A 21,476-nucleotide genomic window follows, 5' to 3' on the forward strand; every position below is an offset into this window, starting at 1 on the left:
CCTACTATACTAAGGATATTAATCATTTCCATCGTGGGCAACGTCGGTATACCCACAACAATTTCAAAAATAAAGGAACAGATTAAAACATGTAAATGTAATCGCCCCCTAAATAAGAAGTACGTGATAACCCCATCACCAGATATTTCAGTAGAAGGGATACAAAGATACTGAGCACTTTTGTTGTCCGTGCGCTGGAAAGAACCCCTCACCCCCTAATAAATAAATAAATAAATAAATAAAAACAACTTTTGTTTCAATAAATATAACAGTGAGTGCCCGAGCTAGCAAAAATAAAAATTAGCAACGAAGGTAGGCTTGAACCTGAAATGCGAATGAAAGGAAAAGGTATTTTTTAAGCTATTTTATCCACTGCACTACGACGACTTACGATTTTGTAACCTGAAGCGTTTATAAATATTAATACGTGCGTGACTTGCGTTTTTTTCTTTTTTTTTTTTTTTAGTAAAGACACTTTTTTAACTGGCATTTTTTTTTCGTAAATAAAGGAAATCGGCGATTTTTTTTTGTGTGTGGGGGGGCAGCTTTTTTGTTTCTGAAAGTGTGAGTTAAGCTTCAATTACTGAAAATGTAAAAAAATTCTGTGTAGCCGTTTCAAGAATAATAAAAACAAACAAATGAAATCATTTCAGTTTATTCGTAAGTGATTTTTGCTTCTTTGAAAATTTTTTTTATAAAAAAGGAAAACGAATGTCAACACGGAATTATTTTTTCATGCTAAAAACCTATTAAGATTACGAAATTATTTTATTTGGTGAAGTACTTATTTTAACTTTTTTTAATGCTTCAATACTTCCAGGGGGAAATAACTCTAGGCCCGTTTTTAAAAACGTCGATGTCAGAAATAATAATTCAAAATAAATTAAATTAAATATATTATCAATATAATTGTTATTGTTAACAATTTTAAATAGAACACTTAAAACAATTCTCTCGCTAGAAAAAATAACTAATATATTGCTATTTAGTAAAATCAATTTTCTTTAATGTAATATGCAAATGTCGTGACCTCTCAATTGTATATTTTGGAAGAATCATACTATATATAGAAATAAATGGAAGAGTAAAGTAACATACCTTTTATATATCCTAATCAACTTGCGAACAAACAAACAAATAAACAGACAGGAATACGAATTTATATATATATAGATATGTAGTCATCTACCTACAATACTGTTTCATTGTATCACAACTCATCAATGCAGCTAGACTAGTACCTTTCCCTAACCGAAGATTGAACCTACGACCCCCGCGCTAGTAGTTGTCAGTTCTATGCATCGACCCACGGGAGCTGCACTCTTAAATGATCACAACAAATATCCATTTTAAATAAACGTTTGCCCACCATTTTTATAGTTCTCTAGCTATTGTTTTTATTTACAGATGAACAGCGAGCCTCGCATTTATAGCTATTTAAGTAGCAAGTGAGATTCATTCCCGACAGTGCTCTATGTAAAGAGGGGGGCTTAAATATATGTAGTCATCCACATACAGTGCTGTTTCGTGGTATCACAACTCATCATTGTGGCTAGACTAGCACCTTTCCCTAGCCGAGGATTGAACCTACTACTATTACGTTGATAGGTGACAGTTCTATCTACCGACCCATGGGAGCGGCGCTCGTAATTGACTTCAATAAATGTCCATTTTAAATAAACATTCAGCCACTACTATATATATATATATATATATATATATATATATATATATATATATATATATATATATATATATATATACTAGCAAAAGTACCCGTCAGACTCCAGCTAGGCTCTGGGACATAGTTACTGATTCTGTTTTGAATGTTACTTTTGACTGCCTTCGTTCAGGACTGAACTCAGCACCTTTGGGTAACTGTAAACTTTGATACAACGTCTAGGACCATATGTCACTAGGACAATTCTTAGTTGGTTTTTGTTAATTTTAAACCTATGTTGTTATTCAAGGTTTTCTCTCTATTAGAGGTGTCCAAATTGCATTCAGCTCTATGCTTAGTTTGCTCAGTAGGTTGTTATGTCCGAGCATGTGAGCTGTTTCTTTAAGTTTTCTCACTTTCCAGTGGGTCTCTCTGTTTATTATTTTTACTTCATCCCATAGGGGGGCGATGGTTCCCCCTCTCCATCCAGACATGGTTGGCTATACCCGATTTTTCCGTCTCCCCTTTAGTTACCGCTTTTCGGTGTTCTTCCACCCTTACTTTAAGGGGGCGGCATGTTTCACCCTTGTAAGTCTTTCTGAAACTGCATGGGATGGAGTATATGCAGTTTTTGGTCGTGTTCTCCTCCATGCGGGGTTTCACTCGTACCAGATTTCGTCTGAGTGTTGACTCACTCTTGAATACCGTCCTGATGTTGTAGGGGGCAAATATTCTCTGAATCTTTTCGGAGATGCCTCGTATGTATGGTAGGCAGACCGTTGGAGGTTTTTGGGTTTCATTCTCCTCTCTTATACTATTAACATGGAGCTTGCACTTAATGAAGACATTCGCTACTACTCATGCACGTGTTATATTATTAACATGTTAATAGTATAAGAGAGTATCAAAGTTTAATTAGTCAATGAGCAGCGACCATAATTTCCTTATTTTCATGGCGTGTATGAATCATCTTGATACAAGTCATTATTTTCCACGATTCAGATAGCTCCCAGAACTCTATTCTTGCTGTCATCCTACGTATGAATGGATTTAAACTTTAAAATCAAGTCTTGTTTGTTTGAATAATTTTTTTTAATCTGGAAAAAAATCAATATTATTCTGTCAAATTCATCTTGAACACCGTGTATATATATATATATATATATATATATATATATATATATATATATATATATACTCCTATAATTTTTTTGTGTATTGATATGCATATTAAAAACCCTTTTTTCTATTTATTTAAAAAGAAAATACAACATTATTATATATGGGTTGTGGAATTTCATTCATCTGCAAAAAAATCTAGCTAATTTGAATATTCTTTTAAACATTCATTTTAATTAATTCTCTAGTAATATTTTCAGTTTTCTTATAGGCTCATCATCTTTAGATAACTATTACGTGTAATTATATTCATGCAGATATTCTACATGATTTATACTTGCGTAATATTTACATAAAAAGGTTATAGTAAACATAAGCTTCTTTCTATATATATTTATGTATGTGTGCATATATTTGTTTAAAAAGATTTTCCTGGCAAACTCCTCTGTCAGTTTTGGACTACATATATTAAACTTAATATATAGGGTATTCGAACCCTATATATTATTTGGGTTTTAACCAGGGTATATCGGTGCAAAAATGCGAAAATTAAAAATGTTCTCATAACTCAGGCATTAACGTCAAAGGAAAAAGTAACTCGTAAGCTGAACGTTTTGATTTCGATTCTCGGTTAACTTTTAAAATCATTACTATATTGGTCTAATATAATATAATAATAAATACGAAATCTGCATTAATCAGAATATCATATTTAAGCGTATTTTACGACCAGTCAATGCCGAGCAGCTGCTAGTATATATATATATATATATATATACTAGCAGGATGCTTGGCATTGACTGGTTGTAAAATACGCTTAAATATGATATTTTATATATATATAAATAAATAAAAGCCAGAGATGACTTCTGTTGCCGGGTTCAAATATCGATCGACTGGTGTTAGCTGTGACACCCTGCAATGATGATTCCCGAAAGGAAGAAACACTAGTGTCTGTAGGTATTTAATAATTATTATAGTAAATAATTATATATATATATATATATATATATATATATATATATATATATATATATATATAATAAACATCTAAATTGGCGCCCGGCTTTCAGGTGGCGCTTGCTGTTTGAGGCGTTCCGATCAGGGAAAGCCGATGGGCATGCGTAGGCAATTTTTGCTAGGCCAGAGTGCCACTCTTTTAGGGGTACTTGTTTGACATTCTTCTGACCTTGTGTCACATCTTGCTGAGGTGGGAAGCAAGTAAATCTTTACTTAAATAAACCTCCATCATCCTTACACATGGTAGACATTTTTCTAGTATTTATAACTGTAAAACTGCTCTAATAATTCCTGTTGATGATTAATTCTTTTAATCCTATTTATGCTGCATTCAACATTGCTAACAGTGACTCATGCATTTTTCAAACGCATCTCCAATCAGTAGGCATCTTAGTCATGTGACCGACTCGATAGGCGAACTCTTTTAATTACCAATAAAAGCATAGAAGCCAACCACTTAGAATTATTAATAATTTTGAATATATTTTTCCCAGCATCTAATTAAATGAGTTTAATGTCTTCCCGGCAATACATAATTATAAAGTAAATTCAAACAGCGAAATGAAAATTGGAAAAAAAAAAGAAATTCTAAAGATGAGTTGCTGAAAATCTGAAAAAATTAAAATAAACAAGATGGCAAATATTTAAATAAGCTATAATTTTCCCCTTTCCTCAATATCAGCCCGGTCTTATAAAAATCCTACAAGCATTTTTTTTACATGAAAATTAGACTTTTATTGTTATTGATGGCCTAAATCTATCATTATACGAGACTATATGTCCGAAGCGAGAGAAAATTGATTACCCTAACAGAACAATTTTACACTACTACAATCTTACACAACAATTCAAATCAAGATATAATACTAATAAATCTGTTATTTCCATTTTGATGAAAACTCAATACATGATTTGACTGAAGAGAAAATATCTAAACTTTATAGCTAAAATTAAGAGGTCTTATGATAAAATTAAAAATCCAGGAAACTTGCTTAATTTGTGTCTAACATATATATATACTTTACTAACATAAAATATATGATAAAATGTATTTTAGTTCTGAGATTGAGTTATCTTGTGAAAAAAACTGTTTTAATTGCTCTAATTTGTATTAATTAATAATATACTGTTCGGCATAATCACATTGATCCACCGATTGCCATCAGATCACCGAAGCTAAGCAACGTTGAGCCTGGTCAGTACTAAAATGGGTAACCATTTTTGAATTCCAGGTGCTGCATGAGATCTCAGCGTATCTCAGCATTATTTGCAGTCGTCTTGGACCTCCCGTTGCCATTGGACCCAAGTGGGGCTGATTTTTAGGAGAGGTGTGGTTGGGTTTGTGTAACCCATGCCTCACAATTACACAAGCAGCAACTTTTACAGAGGTGTCTATTGTCGCTTAAGACTGATTGGAGGCATTGATATGTTGAAGAAACTTTTCTCTTACTCTTTTACTTTGTGTTGATTCATATACGGCATAATCGTGCTGACACACCAGTTCTTGTCACATCACGCAGTTAAGCAATGGCGAGCCTGGGTGACCATTTGGGAATTCTAGGCGCTGTATGTGCTCTCTGCTTATCTTGGCATTTGTTTCCAGTCGTCCTGTACATACACTTCACTTGCCACTGGTATTTAACGAAGTCGACTCAGGAGAGGTGTGGTTGGAGATTGTGCAACTCTTGCCACAAAAATTTAATGCGCAGGCACCCCTACATGGATATCCATAGTCTGTCAAAGACTGAAGGAGCCTATCTATGATTCAACCACTCTCTGATATTTCTTAATCACTCTGTGATCATTTAGAGAAAGAGTGACTCTCTTTTTCCAACTATTTTACACGTATGTAGATTGGATATCAAAATAATGGGTTGCTTTACTTTCATAGAATATATGAAGATAATATAAAAGTAAAGAGACTTTCATATTTCTTAAGAAATATTTCACAATTCATGAATTTTTAAATGAAATCAAGCAATAAATAGTATTAGTGGTTGTCAGTGATTATGAGTAGTCATGAACTTATAATTTTTCTTCATCTCTCCTAAAAACTCTCCTAGTTTAATAATAATCCGTACAAGGATTTATTTATCAAACTATGGTTATGAATGTCTCAATAAAGTATAATTTTTACCAATCTGTCTGAAGCATTAACTCAATATAATAATCTTATATAACGGAAGCCACAACTTGGTGGGAGGGATGCTTGTCAGATTAAAGTTCAAAGATTGACTTTACGAAGTAACCAAAAGTGAGGGAATCCAGTGATTACCGGAAGGAGATAAATATACTTTTCCTATCCAAACACGGGAATGAAGCGGTTATACCAAAAAGTTGTCCTACCTAGAAATCCCAGTAAGTGAGGGGCACGCACATGATTTTAACTAAATAGACAGCGGTAAAGCTGTCACTCCCCAAACTCACTTCTCTATCTCTTTCTATGATGCAATAACCCACATCTAAAAGTATACATCTATACTCCTATAAATTTGGAGGTTTTTCTGTGTATTGATATTCATATTAAAAACCCTTTTTTTTATTTATTTAAAAAGAAAATACAAATTTGTTATATATTGGTCATGGAATTGCATTCATCTGTAAAAGATTTTTTTTTACAAGGGAATTACCACTTATCAAGGTCCAGAAGCCACTCGAGGATAAGGGTTAAAGAGTGTACAGTGGTCAAAAGTACAATATAGTAATCGTTAGAAGTGTAAATTTGGTAAATTGGATTACTTAAGGAGAACGTCTCATCAAGAACTTGTTTACATTAGACTTGAAGACGGCCATATTGTAGTCAGCTGGAAAGCAGGGAAACAGAAGAGAGTTCTACATGCGTGCACTTCTAAGAAAGAAGCTTTGTTCATGGAATCTACGTTTAGGTTGAGGTACAGATAAAGAGTGGGGAAAATTATTGATAGTGCTTACAGCCAGACGAGTGTTTCTCATGAATGTTTTGAGAGGGGGAGGCATAAATTATGCTCAGATGAACACCTGCATGAAAATAACGATAAAGCAGAGCCAGGCTCGCAATGTCCGTTCTGTGAGAAAGAGATTGCAGGGACGATAAAGGATATCTCCCACTTGGCTCTGAAGTCTATTCTGAATTTTGTCAAGGCAGGATAAGGTCTTCCTAGCAGCTCCTGCCAAGATGTGGCAACAGTACCCCATCCTTGGACGTAACTGGCTCTTATATAGGTAGAGAATTGCATCAACATGTAGATATCTACTGGATCGATAGAAAGATCCGACCATTTTTCCAGTGACCTTGGCAATGGATTTGATGTACGTGTTCCATTTTAGATCAGGAGTAAAGGTCAAGCCCAGAAGCTTGTCAAAACATGGAGCCTCCACAAGACGAGAGCCATTCATTTCAATTGATGCCAGATAGGGATCAGAGCATTGATGATGTAAAGATAGAAGCTTGGTTTTAGATGCATTAAAAGTAACCAGCCACTTTTTTCCCCATTGTACCACATGCTCAAGATCAGAGGAGAGAGAATTAGAGAGAACTTGGTTGTTTACAACCTTTGATGTGCTGCCATAGATGGTAGTGCCGTCTGCATGAATGATCTAAGGATGTGATTTGGAACATCATTGATGAATATCAGGAAGAGAGTTGGACCCAGGATGAACCCCTGAGGGACTCCAGCATTAATATTATGAGCTTCTGATTTCTGCCGATCAACCACTACTCTTATGAACCTATCAGAGGGAAATGGTTTAATAACTGCAAAGACATTTCCAGCTATACCATAGCTGGAGACCTTGTGAAGTAGACCTTTATGCCATACCTTATCGAAGGCCTTTGATATGTCAAGAGCAATTGCCCTAGAAAGGAAGCCTCCATTGAGAGTTTCACTAATCCTATGGGAAATAACTGTAAGCACATCTGATGTAGACCTAGAAGAACTAAAACGATATTGCATGTGACTAAGGAGGTTATTTTTGCTTAGGTGGTTGACTACTTCTCTGTTTAACACAGATTCAAGTAACTTACTCATGACACACAAGAGACTTATTGATCTGTACTGGGGGGGGGAGATGATCGATCACCTGAATTCTTAAATACAGAGCATACCAATGAAATTTTCCAGGGTATTGGGAAGCAATTCTCCTTACAACAATGCTTAAACAGCTTTGTAAGTATAGGAGCTAGTACTGGTTGAAGCTTTTTGAGCACTATAATAGGAATACCGTCAGTTGCTTTACTGGAATCGAGGTTTTTGTTTAGCTTGGCAACATCACACACATATATTTGTATGTCACATAGCTTGTTTTCTGATACAGGAGGACGTACTTGGGGTTGGTGGCCTTGGTCACATAGGGTAGAATTAGCTGCAAAGTTCTTGGCAAAGAGTTTGGCTTTGTCAGATGCTGGCGAGATTAACTCAGGTTCATTAATGATAGTTGGGAAAGAGCACAGAATCCTGTTTTCTATTTGCCAAAATTGGTGGGAATCAAGCCGCTGCTTTGGACTTGACGAACTGAGCATACAACTCTCTTGCATTCTTTATTAGTCTTTTACAGTTGTTGCTGGCAGTCCTGAAAGCGACTTTAGTCTCAATACATCTGTTACTTTGTAAGCAATAGAAAAAGTGATTTCTGTGCGCAATGGCAGTAGCACATTCTGGAGAGAACCATGACTGGTTGTTAGGTTTTTGCTGGAATTTTTTTGAGAGTATAAAACGGTCTATACCTACAATTAACCATTCTGTCAGGTCTGATACTACAGAGAACACATTATTTTTAAACATGGAACGCAGAAGTAGATCTTATATAAATGAATGGAAACTATACCAATCAGTCATAGAGTATCGATATACTGTACGATAAAGAAGTATGTCTGAGGACTTATGCTAACTGAGACAACAGATGCTCGGAAGATCCAAGTGGAGACAGAACAGAAGATGAACATAGCTCAGGGCAAGTTGTAAGGAAAAGATCTAGGAGACTTGCATACTGACGGTCAGTAGCGGGCACACGGATGGGTTTACGAACAATCTCAGTGATGTCATAAACAATGGAGAAATCGTGACGAACCTTCCCTTATCATCTGTCTAGTTTGAGTGGATTAACCATTCCACATTGTGAACATTGAAGTCTCCACAGACGTGAATGTTAGCCGAAGGATGAGCAGATAGAATGTGGTCAATTTTATCAGATATGCTCCTAAAGATAGTAACTCCGCTGTTGTGAGAGCGATAGAGGGCAAACATAAATGCAGTCGTATGAGCATCTGCAACCCGAAAGCACATATAGGGTAATTTAGGATCTTCTCTGGAGATGTCCCTACCACATGAAAAGCCATCTTCAATGTAGGTCCATGGCAATCTTGGGGGTCAGATTTGGATGTTAAGTTAGAGTATTCTTTGATTCCAGACTCTTCAAGTGAAATAGTCAGCCCAATGCCAGTTTTGCTTAGGAATAATAGGTCTGGTTTAGTCTCCTGTAATTGGGTTTCAACCTCTGGAAGGTTGGGACATAGACTCCTGATATTGGAGAAGGAGACATGGTAGTGGGGGGTCTACGTTCGAAGTTGAAGATCTAGCTAATTTGCATATTCTTTTAAATTTTTATTAATTCCCCATAATTCTTTTTAGATTTTCTTATGTGATGATCACCTTTAGTAAATTATTACGTCTAATTATCTTCATGCAAATATTCTACATGATTTATACTTGCATAAAATTTGCATAAAAAGTTATAGTAAACACAAACCATTTTCTATATATACGTATGCATATATAAATTTATTTAAAGAATTTGCCTACCAAACTCCTCTGTCAGTTTTTGGTCTGCAGACATGAAACTTAATATATAACGTATTCGAACCCATGCAAAACTTTATATTTGGGTTTTAGCCGATGAAAATCGGTTCAAAATTGTGAAAATTAAAAAATAAATGGAGTTTGCCAGGTGATGATCGAACGACGACTTTACGAATATGCATGCGTAACGTAATAGCTATTGGTTCATGTTTTAATTTTTAGCCTTCCAGCAAACATATCTTCATAGCTCAGGTATTAACGACAAAGGAAAAAGTAAATCGTAAGCTAAATGTTTTGGTTTCGATTCTCAGTGGTGGTGCACAAGTCATTTTTTTTTTACAACTTTCTAAACTTATTGGGTCCAATATAATATAATAAATGAGAAATTTGCATTAATCAAAATATCATATTTAAGCGTTAGGTTTTGTGTTCCTTCATAGAAGTGCTGATTGAGTTTGAATAAAATAAATACGTATTAGATACATTTGAAGTCAAAACAACGCATTATTACAAAATAAACAGATATTTATTTTGTTTGAAATTTATATTGAAATTTATAAATATCTTTATTTATTAATATATTTATAAATTTCAATATAAATTTCAAACAAATATCTGTTTATTTTGTAATTATTACAACGCATTATTATTATAGGTTTGTATAACAATTTATACATGCCCCAGACAACCGCTATCTAACAATCTGGCAGTGTTATAGCCACGCAATATTAAGCATTTTCTTTTTTATAAACTTTCATATTTTGTTGAATATGTACATATTTGTAGACACTTTGTAATGTATCTACATTAGTTGTCTCCATACTTAAGTAGATACAAACACAAACACACACACATTTTTGTTTTGAAGAAAATAAGAAATAAAAATCAATCTAATTTCTGAAAATATAATAATTGTTGTATACAGAGTTTACCTATATCTATATGTAAATCACAGTTGTCTGTATGTTTGCATGCGTGAAATCACAGTTAAATGGTTGATCTAAGAGCAACAAAAATCGCAGATTTTGAATCAGCACTTTCAAACCGATGTTCCTATCGATGTTTGATGTTCTTAAAACTTTGTTAAAAGTCATTATTCAAAATTAAAAGTATGTAAAAATAACAAATTGTCTGACATTTAAAGCGTTCAATTTTAGCCGAGCAGACAGTCCGTTTTGTTTACTTTGAAGAGAAACATTTATTCTTTTTTTAAAATTGAAATGAACAGAAAATATATGACAAATGTTCAGTTATATATTTTTGTACTCACACAAGACAATTGTTTCGTTACTTCTTTAGATTATTTTTGCTATAATGTTCCAGTTATTTCGTAGCCGATATATTCTTTACTTCATATATTAACTATAAAATTGAAGAAACCTATCATACGTACTCAGCTAGTATATATATATATATATATATATATATATATATATATATATATATATATATATATATAATTTATTATTTAATTTTAGTTAATAAATACTGATTTACAAACATTTATTATTCATAAAACAAGGAATACAAAAACTTAACTTTTTTCTCCAGAGAAAAAATTTTAGCAAAAGAATTTTATATAATATTGCTGGTTAGCACAAAAATTTAAAGCGTCAGAGTTCGGACAATGTAATATTTGAAAGGTTATATAGAAATATATATGGATGAAAAAATGGATATTTTAATCTGTAATATATATATATATATATATATATATATATATATATATATATATATATATATATATATATATAGGCTGCTGTGAAGAAGGTGGGCTCTCTCTACCATGCTAGAAAGCTACAAAGCTACACGCCTGAAAGTATCCTGTACCCCTATAAGGTCACCATTCGCCCATGTATGGAGTACTGTTCTCACATTTGGGCTGGTGCATCTGCTACTAGTCTCTCACTTCAGGACAAGGTTCAGAAGAGAGTCGCCAACCTGGAAGGTCCTGAACTGTCATCAAGCTTCAGCCTCTGTCCCATCGACGAAATGTTGCACCCCTCTGCCTGTTCTACAAGTATTTTAATGGTGAATGCTCTGACGAACTACAAGCGCTTGTATCCCCTCGACGTATATACCCCTGACAAACCCGATAAGCAGATAAATCCCACCCCTACACAGCAGAGATCACTAGTTGTAAGAAAGCCTAATCAAATTATTTCTTCCCCAGAAATGCTAGACTTTGGAACTCCCTTCCGGGATTCCGCTTTCCCAACTGAACTGAGATGCAGAAGTTCAAGTGTAATGTGAACAGACATTTGCTGTTCATTTCCCTTCATAATATCCCTGCAACTTATGTCCACGATAGTAGCCCCCTCCTTCAAAGTGCTTTGTTTGGGTGAATTTGGGGTGAAAATTGAATATATATATATATATATATATATATATATATATATATATATATATATATATATATATATATATATATATATAATTTTTAGAATGTGAGAGAAAATATCTAATTATTTCACAGTCAGACAAGGTTGCAGCTCACAAGAGTCATGAAAGCCAACAAACCAGAATTCCAAAACTTGAGTTTCACCCACATCCGATTATAATTTTTACAATTATTATTCCACTGTCAGATTTTGTTACGGTTTATTTGATCTGTGATAGTTAATAAGACTTTCTTGTGTGCAGCACCTTTGTTCAGTAGGTAGAGTGCTTGCCTCGCTTGCAAAAAATTTGGGTTCGAATCCTGAGTTGGGATATGTCTAACTGATGAGCGCAAATGAGGGCGAAACTCGAGTCTGGGACTTCCAGTTTGTTAGCTTTCATGGCTCTTGTGAGCTGCGATGTTGTCTGGCTGTGGAAATAATTATATATATATATATATATATATATATATATATATATATATATATATATATATGTCCATATATAAGCAAGAAGAATACCCATCTAAGGACAATTAGAATGAATACCCAAAGCACAACTTTTTTTCACTACTTTTTTGTATATTACCCAGCGATTAAATCAAGATATTATGATACTAAACCATATGTCTTGAATCCTTATTCTATTTTTCAACTGAAAAAGTTGAAGAGCTTCGAAGGTGTAAGTGGTACCATTAAAATGAGCGACTGTTTATGCCCCAGAATTTATTTTTCTACATAGTCATCATCATTCTCAATGCGATGAATGATGGCTATGCATGGGCGTCTGAGACACTTCTTATCATATGAGGTAGAGGTATGTTCCAAAGTAAAGTATCTTATTTTTGGTACTCAAAGTATAAGTGCCACAAAGACGGGAGTGGTATCATTAAAACGATTGAACTTTTGTGATCCAGATTTTTTTCTGCATAGTTACAATCATTCTTGATATACTTTTGCCAGAAATTCAATGACGCTTCTGAGGCACACACATGGCAGAGGCTGATTTTTTATAGAGTATAAAAAAGGTTCGTTTAGTCTTGAAAGACTATGGATACCCTGTGACCGTTTGATCGTCCAAGTCAGTATCTTGGCCAACAGTGACTAGATGAGACTTCTTCATGTAGCAGATTTATACATTGATTGCATTGGTTAGTCTTCAAGTTGCAGTGTTCATCAGTGCTTCTTGTGCCAAGGTTGATATACCGTCGCCTCGCCGATCTGTCGTACACTAAAAAAATTCACAATTCGTCAAGACATTTCCATGCACAAGAAAAAACAACAACTCAATTCTTCTAATCTACTGATTAATTTTCAGGAAAAAATAATATACATATATCTAAATATATGCAATTGTCTTTACATTACAATGTTCAATAATATTCGACTTGACTAAGTCTATATTTAGATTTCACTTCTCGCTTTCGATGAAGGTTGGTGTGGAGAGAGGGGGGTGTTTGCTCTCGCTTTTATCAACTCCGGCTTCTGCCTAGCTCTGTCTCAAACTGTCGTTTTTTGACTGTGCATTCCATTAAATATTTAGGGATGGGGTGAAACCGAGGTTGTTCCCTGAACCAAGCATACCCAACAACATCACCCCAGTGGGGAGTGCACCCCCACACGAGTGCACCTGTTGATCTGCAAACGTTTCTCTTGATCTAATGGGATCATCCCTGTGATCTCCAGGTTGAAGCACTGCACTTAAATTATAAACAGAATTTCTCCAGAACCCTGAGTCATTACTTGTTTTGGAGTACAAACTTCAAAAATGACATTGTCGATTTTCATAAAAATGAAAGTCACAAATCCTAATCTTTTCTCTCAGCAGGTTTTTTTTTCACTGTCTCTCGGGCACACCGATAATAAATAAAAGAATAAAAGAATCATATCTGCCAGGTTTTCTCCAGTACTCCGGGAGTCTCAGCCTCCCCTAGTAGGGGAGCTCAACCGCTCCCTGCGACGGCCACATTACAACCCACCAAAAGGGTGCTTGTGCGTGAAATTTTTGTGGCAATAGGTGTACAATCTCCAACTACAACTCTTCTGAGTCGACATTATTAAATACTAGTGGCAAGTGGGTAGTGTATATACAGGGTGTCCCAAAAGAAGCTGATGGTTAGAAAAAATTCATAACTTTCTTAATTTTTTATATTTTTCTTTTGATTTTTTCAGATCATCTAGAGTAACCCTTTCAAGGTCATCACGAGTCGTTACACTACCTAAGAGCGGATATTTAGAGTCGTATTTTCGGTTGAATGAGTCAATATCAGAAACTCAAAGAGAATTTCAACGCAACTTCAACACAAGAAATTCCCCTACTCCCAATGCAATAAAAGCTATGATGGCTCGATTTCATGAGCAAGGGTCTGTATGTGACCTCCCTTAATCTGTTAGACCCCGTACGGCAAGAAGTGATGAGAATCGTCAGAGACTAGCAGAGAGTGTGGCTGAGTATCCATCCATATCAGTAAGAAGGAGATCAAGTCAAATTGGGGTCTCTCGATCAATGTGATTCCAACAGGACGGTGCAACAGCGCACACCGCACGATAAACATTAAACCTGCTCCAGGACATATTCGGCAACCGAATAATTTCTCGCATGTGCAGATTTCTTCCTTTGGGATTACCTCAAAAAGCGGGTATACGCAAACAAACCAGCCACAATAAATGCACTTAAAAACAATATAGAGGCGGAAATTAGGGCCATAAGCCCTGAAACATCAATGCCATGCAGAGAGCACGAGTATGAAAATGAAATTGGTGGACATTTGAGTAACATCATTTTTCATAACGATTTTAATTTTAATTAGACCTTGTAATCAAATATAAACTCCGTCAGCTTCTTTTGGGACAGCCTGTATGTATATATATATATATATATATATATATATATATATATATATATATATATATATATATACAGGCTGTCCCAAAAGAATAATATAGTAGTAGTAGTAGTAGTAGAGGTAGTATATATATATATATATATATATATGTTCAGGATGACTGGGAACAATGCAAAAGAGAGATGTCATTTTCAGATTATGAATGCATAAGTTCATTCATCATAATAATGCAATTTTCAGTCCTCTCTGATCTATTCAGATAGAATAAAGAATAGAAGGCATTACATTTGGAACGCCTTTCGTATAAAGGCGTGAGGAGTAGTAGGAGAAATAGATATAAATAAAGGCAGAAATGAGTCCGACATAGGCGACCAACCATGAGTTTACTTTTTTTGGATTAAAACCGACGGTAGCAATGTTTTTTCTGATCTATAACACACACACACACGCATATATATATATATATATATGAATCTCTATTTATCTCAAAATTGTTTTCAGTCGTCACTTGTCACTGGTATTTAACAACAGGAGAGGTGTGGTTGGAAATAGTGCAACTCTTGCCACAAAAATTCAATGTGTAGGCACCCTTACAGTGGTTATCCATAGTCTGTCAAGACTAAAGGAGTATAATATGTATATGAATAGTGTTCATTTTATATCAAATATTTTCTGTGTAAATCTAAAATGTCTTCTTGCTTCCAAGCATCTATTTTTTCTTTTTCTTTCCTCACTCCTTGCTGCCCCTTTGCTCACTCTCTCTCTTTATATATATACATAAAACCCTAAAATTACATTTTATTGTGAAAAAGACATGAAAAAAGCTGACGAGAGTTCATCATATGTAAACAACTACAGATCTGTTTTGTTTGGATTTGAAACTGATGGTATCGATGTTTTACTCATTTTCTGTAATACACACACATATATATATATATATATATGAGCAGCCGTCACAACAACTAAGTTGCTCAGAAATCCACAAAAATGATTTGTTTATAGTGGTGAAGGCTTTGTGTAGAACCAACACTTTTTTTTGGTATTACTGCTAACCTTTGTCGGTGCAGATGACTGCCACCGGACAGAATATACAGTAGATCATAGATTTTTTACATCAGAGTTACCTTCTCCTAGATGTATAGATAGCTTAACAAAGATGGGGGAGGGATAAATCTCTCCCAGTGAATTAATGCGCCCCCAGATACCAACCTGGTGATTTCTATGATGTAGTGTAGTACATACAGCACCTAGCCTTCCCAGATGCTCACCCATCTGGTACTGGCCATGTTCAACGTTTCTTAACTGGCGAGAACTGATGTGTCAACATGATTGTGCTATATATATATATATATATATATATATATATATATATATATATATATATATATATAGAATAGCAATATAGTGAATAAATGACAAAAAAACTATATTCCAAAATTCATGATGTTGATCATCTTATAATTTATTCCTTTAATTCAGTTGACTTTTACAATTCTTGATAGTATCTGTTTCGTAGTGCAAAATCAATCACTTAATTATTATGTCAATCAGTGAATTTTTTGTGCTACGAAACAGATACTGATTGATATAATAATTAAATGATTCATTTTGTGCTACGAAACAGATACTGTCAAGAATTGTAAAAGTCAAAGGAATAAATTATAAGATGGTCAACATCATGAATTTTGGAATATAGTTTTTTGTCATTTATTCTCTATATTGCTCTGTAATTACATTGAGCTTCTTAAATAAGAATTGGTATATATTATAAGAAAATATATTTCTACACACACACACACACACACACACACACACACACACACACACACACACACACACACATATATATATATATATAATGTGTGTATGTGTGTGTGAATAGACGGCTCATTATATCTAATAATATTTTCTGTGTAAATCGAATCGTTTTTTGTTGCTTTAAAACACACACACACACACACACACACACACACACACACACACACATTTATATATATATATATATATATATATATATATACGTCCTCACAAAAAGCTCATGCAAATTAATCATGAGAATGCATGCACAACGCCTATCGAAGCAGAAACAATAACGAAACAAAACAAATCCCTTCAATGGATCATATTGATTTTCCACTCTGATCCAAGCAACGTGAAGATGTACGATCTAAACCACAAGCGCATGGAGATTATCGCTCTTCTTTTCCTTCTTGTAAAATTTCTCACGTAGAATCATAGCCCGGATTCAGTATATTTTTAGAAACTAATTCTATTATACATTGCATGTTTTCACTTGTTTTTGTTATTTTAGACAGTGAAGCCATTGGTCGAATAAGATCACATGTTAAAGAGTTATTTTTTTTTTTTTTGAATAGGCATATAAGTTTAGCCAATGAAAGAAAAAAAGCAGCCACGTTGCTATGTTGGGACGCTTTTCCACATAACCACCTTCATGAAGAAATGAAAGTGAAATCTCTTTAGGGTCCAGAGTAATTCTCCTTTGAGTTTCTAAAGGGCATAAACTCGCGTAGGAATTATAAAAATCCCCAAATCTCGTTGTGGCAATTTTCGTACCAACATGTGGTCAAGAATTACGACCAAAATTCTTTGTCATTTGTTAAAAAAAAATCATAAAGACACCATGGCGACATATGTTTTTGCTTTGTGCTTAATACGCATTTTCTTAGCATGCTAGACATTTTGTTATTTATTCTGTTGATGGAAACAATTATTTAATTGTATTGTTTTATCCATAAAACATGTACTGTTTTATCCATAAAACATGTATTGTTTTATCCATAAAACATGTACTGTTTTATCCATAAAACATGTACTGTTTTATCCATAAAACATGTACTGTTTTATCCATAAAACATGTACTGTTTTATCCATAAAACATGTATTGTTTTATCCATAAAGCATGTATTGTTTTATCCATAAAACATGTATTGTTTTATCCATAAAAATGTACTGTTTTGTCCATAAAACATGTATTGTTTTATCCATAAATCATGTATTGTTTCATCTAATAAACATGTATTGTTTTATCCATGAAAATGTACTGTTTTATCCATAAAACACATTGTTTTATCCATAAAACATGTACTGCCTTTATTGTTTGTTAGAAACAAACTATTAGTAAATCAAATATCTCTCTTTTTCACGGCTTCTAATTGCACTGTACTTTCCGACAAGTGCACTATTGCCAACATAATATATGGTGAATTTTAGAAACAGCAACGTGGTCAGAGAATTAATTTACATTCTCTACTGCGTTGTTAATCTTGATAAAAATAGAATATTAAATATGCTAATCTTATAAAGGAATTTCTTATGAACTACAATCTTTCTAAAACACTAGAGTTTGAAATATTTTCTGTCATCCAGTCATTGATTCATCTTCAATGCGAACGTTCAGCTTTAAATGAAAACAACAATACGACAATCAATAAACTCGGTACACCCGTAGAGTGCAGATGAAACCAGTACTTGATTATTTTATAAATATAATAATGTTAACCATTTGTAGATTGGTTTCCTGGTGGAAAAATGAAGTAAATGTTTTGTGCAGGTGGTAGGAAATAGTAAACAAGGTATAAACTGGACAAGAACTCACATATAGGTTTTTAGGTTGATTTTTCAAGAAATAAGCTCCATCCTGAGAAAAGTTAGCCGGATGTTGTGTCCTATGCCCGTTTGAGAGAATAGCAATTCCTATTTGTCGGGGACCTTGAAACGACGCAACCGAACTAGAAAGACGGGTTTGTAAATTAGCCTTCCAAACATTAAAATAAAAAAGACCTGTAAAATAAACGCAGTCAAACCGCACCTAATTAAACGTCTCGGAACTGAAACAATTCGAATTTCGAACAAAATTTCTAGTCGAAAATACCTCGGGTTTTCTAACATTTCCATTCCAGAACCACACATACCATCTGATGACACGTTAACTATTCTGTTCAGGATTGCCACTCCTAGTTTTTACATCCAGATACATCGTTTTACAATCAATCTGAGATTATATATTTTTAAATTTAGATATTTTCTTAGAAACTATATTGTTAAATACCTGCTAAATTAAAAACAAAAAAACAAACAACAATAGATATAATTAAGGACCTGCTAAAAGTTGTTAAAATATATTACAAAATGTGTAGTAAAAGTAAAATGGTGAAAATATACATTATACAATGTTTCTAGTTGACAGCGAATATTTTTACAAGATAATGCTTTTTTTTTTTTTTTTTTTTTTTACAAAGGCATCACCACATTATCAAGGCCCAGAGGCCACTCAAGGATAAGGGTTAAAGAGTGTACAGTAGAAATTGGTCAATATAGTAATCGTTAGTAATGAAAATTTGGTAAATTTAATAACTTATATGGAACGGCTCGTCAAGAACTTATTTACTTTAGACTTGAACACAACCATATTGTAGTCAGCCGGAAAGCAGGAAAACGGAAGACAATTCCACAGGCGTGCAGTTCTAAGAAAGAAGCTTTGTTCATGGAATCTACGTTTAGGTTTAGGCACAGATAAAGAGTGGGGGAAATTATTGATAGTGTTTACAGCTAGACGAGTGTTTCTTGTGAAAGTTTGGCGAGGGGGGACCATAGATTGAAGCTCAGTTGAACACTTTCCATGAAAATAACGATACATCAGAGACAAACTCGCAACATCTCTTCTGTGAGATAGAGGTTGCAAGGAGGAGAAAAGGACATCTCCTACGAGGCTACGAAGTCTATTTTGAACTCTATCAAGGCAGGACAAGTCCTTTCTAGCAGCTCCTGCCCAGATGTGGCAACAGTATTCCATCCTTGGACGTACCTGGCTCTTATATAGGTAGAGAATAGCATCAGCAGTGAGATATCTACTGGATCGATAGAAAGATCCCACCATTTTTCCAGCGGCCTTGGCAACAGATTTGATATACGTGTTCCATTTAAGATCAGGAGTAATGGTCAAGCCCAGAAGCTTGTCAAAACTTGAGGCCTCCTGAAGACGAGAGCCATTCATTTCAATTGATGACAAATGTGGATTAGAATGTTGATGATGTAAAGAGAGAAGCTTGGTTTTAGATGCATTAAAAGTAACCAGCCACTCCTTTCCCCATTGTACTACGTGCTCAAGATCAGAGGAGAGAGAATTGGAGAGAACTTGGTCGTTTACTGTCTTAGATGTGGTACCATAAATGGTAGTGTCGTCAGCATAAATGTCTACAAATGATGTAAGGATATGATTTGGAAGATCATTAATGTAGATCAGGAAAAGAGTTGGGCCCAGGATGGATCCCTGAGGGACACCGGCATTAATACTGTGAGCTTCTGATTTTTGCCCCTCAACTACTACTCTTATGAACCTATCAGAAAGAAATGATTTAATAATTGAGAAGACTTTTCCAGCTATACCATAGCTAGCGATCTTATGAAGTAAACCTTTATGCCATACCCTATCAAAGGCTTTAGATATGTCAAGAGCAATTGCCCTAGAAAGATTGCCACCGTCGAGAGATTTGCTAATCCTATGCGATATAACTGTAAGGACATCTGCTGTAGATCTAGCAGAACGGAAACCATGTTGAGTGTCACTAAGAAGGTTATTTTTGTTGAGATGTTTGATTACTTCTGTATTTAACACAGATTCTAGCAACTTACTCATGACGCACAGGAGACTTATTGGCCTGTACTGAGAGGGGGATGAGCGATCACCTGAATTCTTAAATACAGGGCATACTGATGAGATTTTCCAGGGAGATGGGAAACTATTCTCCTTAAGACAACGTTTAAACAGTTTTGTAAGTATGGGCGCTAGTTCAGGTTGAAGTTTTTTGAGTACTATAATTGGAATACCATCAGGGCCAGTTGCTTTACTCGAATCAAGGTTTTTGATTAGCTTCGCAACATCACGTACAGATATACGTATATCACATAGCGTGTTTTCTGATACAGGAGGAAATATTGGGGGTTGGCGGCCTTGGTCGCAAAGGGTAGAATTAGCTGCAAAGTTCTTGACAAAGAGTTTGGCTTTGTCTGATGCTGACGAGATTACCTCAGGTCCATTGATAATAGTTGGGATGGAGCACACGCTTCTGTTCAGGATTCTGTTTGCTATTTGCCAAAACTGGTGGGAACCAAGCCGCTGCTCAGCTACTTTGGACTTAACAGATTGAGCATACAACACTCTTGCGTTCCTTATTACTTTCTTACAATGGTTGCTGGCAGTCCTGAAAACGGCTTTAGTTTCCATACATCTATTACGTTTGAAGCAGTGGAAAAAGTGATTTCTGTGCGCAATGGCAGCAGCACATTCTGGAGAGAACCATGGCTGGCTGTTAGGTTTTTGCTGAAACTTTTTGGAGGGTATGAAATGGTCAATACCTACAATTAACCATTCAGTTAGGTCTAATACTATAGAGGACACATCCTTTTTAAACATGGAATGCAGAGGTAGATCAGATATAAATGTACGGAAGCTATCCCAGTCAGCCTTAGTGTATCGATATACTGTACGATGAAGAGGTACGTCTGGGGACTTATTACATTTCATTTTTATCTTAATTGATACAACAGAGTGGTCGGAAGATCCAAGAGGCGACAGAACAGAAACTGAACATAGTTCAGGGCAAGTTGTGAGAAAAAGGTCTAGTAGGCTCGCATACTGGCCGTCATTATCGGGCACACG

At 34.8% G+C, this 21,476-nt stretch overlaps 1 protein-coding gene across 2 annotated transcripts in view; it reads left to right on the forward strand.

The window, feature by feature from the left end:
• Nucleotides 1–21,476, forward strand: part of LOC145258252 (U24-ctenitoxin-Pn1a-like) — a 551,994-nt gene that overhangs the window by 178,268 nt on the left and 352,250 nt on the right. The gene's annotated exons all lie outside the window — the stretch shown is intronic.

The sequence above is a fragment of the Euprymna scolopes genome, chromosome 33, assembly GCF_053919585.1.
Source record: "Euprymna scolopes isolate OS-2025 chromosome 33, ASM5391958v1, whole genome shotgun sequence".
In the NCBI taxonomy this organism is placed as follows: domain Eukaryota; kingdom Metazoa; phylum Mollusca; class Cephalopoda; order Sepiida; family Sepiolidae; genus Euprymna; species Euprymna scolopes.